This window comes from Salvelinus sp. IW2-2015, linkage group LG23 (assembly GCF_002910315.2).
Source record: "Salvelinus sp. IW2-2015 linkage group LG23, ASM291031v2, whole genome shotgun sequence".
Taxonomy (NCBI): Eukaryota; Metazoa; Chordata; class Actinopteri; order Salmoniformes; family Salmonidae; genus Salvelinus; species Salvelinus sp. IW2-2015.
The window spans coordinates 40564689-40571718 of record NC_036863.1 but is presented as its reverse complement, the minus strand read 5'-3'; positions in this window follow the sequence as shown (position 1 = coordinate 40571718).

Here is a 7030-nt window from a genome sequence, read left to right as displayed (position 1 = left end):
TGAACAGAATGTTGCTTTGATAACAGCTTGTGGGAGTATGTTTTACCCACTGTGTCTGATGCTGCTAATCTGTAGTTTGTTATGTGGAGCACAGTCTTGGGTTTGTGGCATGGTTCTCCCTAGAAGCCTCCTCTGGAAGACCTTAAGATCTTTTAGCAGGACGCATGGTTTTGGAACATTCAGACAGAAATATGCTAGGTAGAACAAACATGCGTCTCTGACATGTAGAATAAGGAATGTAAGCTCTATTTGTAACATTTATATCTGCAACCATAGCCGAGGGAAGTAGGGGCGCTGAAAAGAAGAAAAATATATATAATATATATTATTTTTAAAAATGTATGTTTTGACAAAAGTAGTGCGCTGGGCCTTTACTAGTATTAGCGGACCAATATAGACCTCTGTAGCACAGGCAACAACGCCTCTCCACTTTGGCAAAAAAGGTAGTTGGTATCATTAAGAACAGAATCTTGCAGGTTTCAATAGTTGGAATTGTAAGAGCTGTTGCCCCTGTCCCTTTCTCTGTGACTGTGGTGTTGGTGGTGGTGTTGGAGGGCCAGTAGGAGGCACTCTTTCCTCTGGTCTAAACAAAGATCCCAATGCCCCAGGGCAGTGATTGGGGACACTGCTCTGTGTAGGGTGCCGTCTTTCGGATGGGACGTTAAACGGGTGTCCTGACTCTCTGAGGTCATTAAAGATCCCATGGCACTTGTCGTAAGAGTAGGGGTGTTAACCCCGGTGTCCTGGCTAAATTCCCAATCTGGCCCTCAACCATCACGGTCACCTAATAATCCCCAGTTTACAATTGGCTCATTCATCCCCCTCCTCTCCCCTGTAACTATTCCCCAGGTCGTTGCTGCAAATGAGAACGTGTTCTCAGTCAACTTACCTGGTAAAATAACGGATAAAAAAATAAATAAAAAAATAAAAAAAATAAAAAAATAAACTGTCATAAGAATGGAATCCAGAAATAACAAAATCCTGTCCTCAAACATTTACATCAAAAGGTGCAAAGTTATGGGAAAAGTCACAAACATCCACATCAAATTAAATATTTTTCTTGATCAAATAACAAGGAAAACAACCACATTTTGTTGTGCATTATTCATTTACCATCCTTAAAAACCACTTAATGTAAATGTACATTACTGTATTGTACATAGGCTGGTCATCTAGGTTTGTACCTGTAGACTTTATCACCATGAAGAAAAACAATGTTCAATACAGTAATTGAGTACATTGAGACATCAAGTGGTTTGTGATGATGTGATGTGATGATGTGGCTCAGTTGGTAGAGCATGGAGCTTGCAATGCTATGGTTGGGGGATTGATTCCCACTGGGGACCAGTATGAAAATGTGTGCACTCACTCAGTAAGTTGCTCTGGATAAAAGTGTCTACTAAAAAGGAATGAATAGACCATTTCAGCTTTCACATAGAGATACGTTGCATTTCAAGAAACTGGAAAACGTATCAAGCATTTTTATATTCCACAAGTATTATCAGATTAACTGTTTTGTACAGATAATTATCAGACTCAATTTACAAATGCCGGTAAACACTCGAATACATTTAGTTAAATATTTTTCACAAAAGTAGTGCACTGGGCCTTTACTAGTCCTGTATTAGCGGACCTATATAGACCTCAGCGTGGGCAATTTATTTTCCCTGCATCCCCTAAGTCCACCTCCCCTCAGTTGCTTCTCATCTTCTCTCCTCTTCTCTCTCTCCTCGTCTTCTCTTCGCTCTCTCCTCTCTCTCTCTCTTCTCTCTCTCTCTCTCTCTCCTCTCTCTCTCTCTCTCTCTCTCTCTCTCTTCTCTCTCTCTCTCTCTCCTTCTCTCTTCCTCTCTCTCTCTCTCTCTCGCTCTCTCTCTCTTCTCTCCTCCTCTCTCTCTCTTCTCCCTCTCTCTCTCTCTCTTCTCTCTCTCTCTCCTCTCTCTCTCTCTCTATCTCCTCCAGTGTAAACGCCGCCTTTAATAGACTGACAAGGATAAAGTATTGTCAGAGAGTTTAACAAGTGCACCACATGGCTCACTGAACAGGTTGAAAGATTCCCAATAACAAGGTTAATACACCTCGCTCCCATCCTCCTCTTTCTTTCTTTCCTCTATTTCTATCTCTATCTCTGCTTCTATCTTCACACACGCAGCAACGACACCACACACACAATCCACACACACACACACACAGTACACACACCACACACACACACACACCACACACACACACACACAACACACACACACACACACACACACACGGTCGTGCCCTGGCAGTAGAGCCAGTGAACTGCGTGAGGAAGTTGCTCGGAGACTTTTGAGAATGCTGCGTAATTAAAAGGGACAATATCCCACTAGTGTGCCTGGCTCTATTTCTGTGCTCCACAGAGCACTACACCATGGGACCCAAAGCTGTGTACACAGAGATAGCCTCCCCTGCCACCTCCACCTCTCTCAGTCACACTCTCTTTCATTACACGTCCCTATTCTCTTTCACGTCAGATCAAATTTGTCTTCATCTAATGCAGCTCTGTATCCTCACCCCTTCTTCTCTTCTGGTTGTGTGTGTGGGCTGAGGGCACAACGTATGCAGTATATTCCATGCCACCTCATCTCTGAGTGTTGTGAATGTGTTCCTGCTGTACTGGCACAGTCCGTCTAAGCCAGACCTCAGTACTCGGAGGCCAAGTGCAGGACTCTGTGATGAGGTTGTGATGATGCCGTCACATTGGATTGAGGACAGCAGCCAGCAGCTTGGCCTCATTAGGGCAGCAGCCACCACCTGAGCCCCTGGCTGCACCACAGACACAGCCAGAGTCTGGCCAGCATACTTACTGCCTGAGTGCAGCCCAGAGATGGGTCCTACTGTACTTATGATCGTATTTTATATTCAGCATACAAAAAATGTGAACGACATACATTTAAGATATCAACTGAAACATGTCTTACTATACTACTCCCTAATCCCTAACACAACTCTAATCCTTACCCTAACCCTAACCTTAACTCCTAACCCTAATTCTAACCCTCACCCTAATTCTAAACCTAAAACCTATGCCTAAAAATAGCCTTTTTTAGTGTGAGGAATGGCAAAATGTCCTAACTTCTCTGAATATTTGTTGGTTTACTATCATTGTGAGTACTTTTGGTATTCACAAGTACAGTAAAATGTGCACGCACGTGTAACGGATGTGAAATGGCTAGCTAGTTAGCGGGTACGCGCTAATAGCATTTCAATCGGTTACGTCACTTGCTCTGAGACCTGAAGTAGGGTTTCCCCTTGCTCTGCAAGGGCCGCAGCCTTTGTGGCGCGATGGGTAACGATGCTTCGTGGGCGACCGTTGTTGATGTGTGCAGAAGGTCCCTGGTTCGCGCCCGTGTCGGGGCGAGGGGACGGTTTAAAGTTATACTGTTACGCACGCACGCACACACACACACACACGGTGAGAGGTAGTGGACAGATCCTTTATAACAAGGTGCTGTATGATGTCTTCCAGAGAGGTGTCAGGCTGTGGATAATGATTGAGACAGAAGTCTAATGTCTGGGCATCGAGGCAGCCAGGGAGGGAAGGGGGCTGTATTTAGGGCATGTGATTAATATGCCCCCTGGGACAGTTGGGGGTGGAGTTGGAGGAGAAGTGTGTTTGAGTGCTAACCTGAGTTAACGGGGAAATCATAACGGCAAGCCTAACATGAGCATCTGATGGGGGTTAGCTATCGATGAAGTATGTCACTGACATTCCTGTAAATATGAAGAGCTGCATCTCATTCATACGCAATAGCTCAGTCAACACCCTGTTTGACCCCAAGGTTATTATTTATTGTAATGTGATACACTCCCTTGTTTTGGTCCCTTGTTGAGGACTGTGGGTTTTGGGTACGGAGTTAGGAAATGCTGCTCCCAGATGGACGTGCAGCTTAGAAGTTGTCTGGCGGTGAAAATAGGGAACCAAGGAATACATTCCTGGCTATACATCACATTAAATCAGTCAGCTCGTCACAATTTACGTGAAAGAAGGCCAACTTTTCCCCTCAGATTTGATTAAAACCCAGTCTTTGGTTATTTCATATTGTACGTAACTCACTGGGTCCTGTGTGTATGAGTGTGTGTAAGGCTAGCAGTGCGGACAGCCCACTTTAACTTAATTCCCCGACAGATGTAACTCATCGGGTGTACCGAGGAGTCCAAGGAGGCAAGCCGCACAGCGAGAGAAAGAGAGAGAGAGAGAGAGAGAGAGAGACACAGCAGAGCAGGGTGAGAGAGGAGTCATCAGTCATCATCCTTGAACTTCTGTCCCCCCGTTCTGCCTGTTCTTTAGATCTGTTCCTCCTCCATAATGTTACAGCATAAACATAGATCTGGGGGGGGGGGGGGGGGCGAGAAGGAAATAAATTGAGGGGAGAGAGAGAAAAAGAGAGCGAGAAAGAGATTATTGGAAGGCTTGTCTGTATGTTCCACTGAAACAGGTGGAGGTTTGGCACACAATGCTCATGTTATCGAATCACAACGATTGTTGAATCATCCAGGACACTAAAGGCTGTGTAAACTTTCATAATGTATACTAATAGTTTTCCGGAGCAAATCAAGTCTTGGGATTTCTCCTCATTTACAGAACCCTGACCTAGCATTACCAAAATCCAGCAGAGCCGCTTATTCACAGCTCAGTAGAAAGAGTTACAGCCCGTACGGGAAAAAATACATTTAAAATACGGTGCATTCGGAATTATTCAGCCCCCTTTACTTTTTTCACATTTTGTTATGTTACAGCCTTATTTTAAAATTGATTAAAACCAAAAAAAATCCTCATCAATCTATACACAATATCGCATAATGACAAAGCAAAAACAGGTTTTTAGACATTTTTACACATTTATTAAAATATTACATTTACATAAGTATTCAGACCCTTTACTGAGTACTTTGTTAAAGAACCTTTGGCAGCGATTACATCCTCAACTCTTATTTGGTATGACAAGCTTGGCACACCTGTATTTGGGGAGTTTCTCCCATTCTTCTATGCAGATCCTCTCAAGCTCTGTCAGGTTGGATGGGGAGTGTTGCTGCACAGCTATTTTCAGGTCTCTCCAGAGATGTTAGATCGGGTTCAAGTCCGGGCTCTGGCTGGGCCCCTCAAGGACATTCAGAGACTTGTCCCGAAGCCACTCCTGTGTTGTCTAAGCTGTGTGCTTAGGGTCGTTGTCCTGTTGGAAGGTGAACCTGACCGCTCTGGAGCAGGTTTTCATCAAGGATCTCTCTGTACTTTTCTACGTTCATTTTTTTTTCATCTTTCCCTTGATCCTGACTAGTCTCTCAGTCCCTGCCGCAGATAAACATCCCCACAGCATGATGCTGCCACCACCATGCTTCACCGTAGGGATGGTGCCAGGTTTCCTCCAGACGTGACGCTTGGTATTCAGGCCAAAGAGTTCAGTCTTGCTTTCATCAGAACAGAGAATCTTGTTTTTCATGGTCTGAGAGTCCTTTACGTGCCTTTTACTGAGGAATGGCTTCCGTCTGGCCACTCTACAATAAAGGCCTGAGTGGTGGAGTGCTGCAGAAATGGTTGTCTTTCTGGAAGGTTCTCCATCTCCATAGAGGAAGTCTGGAGCTCTGTCAGTGACCATCGGGTTCTTGGTCACATCCTTGACCAAGGCCCTTCTCCACCGATTGCTCAGTCTGGCCCGGGCGGCCAGCTCTAGGAAGGGTCTTGGTGGTTCCAAACTTCTTCCATTTAGGAATGAGGCAGTGTGTTCTTGGGGACCTTCAATGCTGCAGAAATGTTTTAGTACCCTTCCACAGATATGTGCCTCGACACAATCCTGTCTCTGAGTTTTACCTACTATTAATTCGACCTCATGGCTTGGTTTTTGCTCTGACATCCACTGTCAACTGTGGGGCCTTATATAGACAGTGTGCCTTTCCAAATCATGTCTAATCAGTTGAATTTACCCCATGTCGACTCCAATCAAGTTGTAGAAACATCTCAAGAATGATCAATGGAAACAGGATGCACCTGCTCAATTTCGTGTCTCATAGCAAAGGGTCTGAATACTTATGTAAATAATGTATTTCTGTTTTTCTTTTTAATAAATGTTTTAACATTTCTAAAAACCTGTTGTCGCTTTGTCATTATGGGGTATTGTGTGTAGACAGATGAGGGGAAAAAATCATGTAATACATTTTAGAATAAGGCTGCAATGTAACAAAATGTGGRAAAAATCAAGGGGTCTGAATACTTTCCGAATGCACTGTATATTTTTTGTTTAAAAAAATGTGGATGCATGTGAAATATAAAACATTTGCAAAATAATGTATTTAAAAACAATCGATTTAATAGATTTTAAATACATTCCAACATATATTACAGAATGTATTTAAAATGTAGATGTAAATATATGTATAATGCACATCAGAATATATGTTAAATGCATTGCAAAATGTATTTCAAAATACATTCAGACATATTTTATAATATATATAACATATATTCATCAATATATTTGGTACATATTTTTTAAATGTATTTGTAGTGAAGACATCAAAACTATGAAATAACACATACGGAATCATGTAGTAATCAAAAAAGTGTTAAACAAATCAAAATATATTTTATATTTGAGATTCTTCGAAGTAGCCACCCTTTGCCTTGATGACAGCTTTTCACACTCTTGGCATTCTCTCAACCAGCTTCACCTGGAATGCTTTTCCAACAGTCTTGAAGGAGTTCCCACGTATGCTTGTTGGCTGCTTTTTCTTCACTCTTCCAGGTCTGTACCCAAACAATTTGAACTTCTACTTTTAAAAATCCACCTCTCTAAAAACAATTCTCTCACCGTTGCCGCCTGCTATAGACCACCCTCTGCCCCCAGCTGTGCTCTGGACACCATATGTGAACTGATTGCCCCCCATCTATCTTCAGAGCTCGTGCTGCTCATCCCGTCAGTATGCCTGGTTATTTTTTTCAAATGCCTTCCTCACCATCTTAAATAAGCATGCCCCATTCAAGACATTTAGAACCAGGAACAGATGT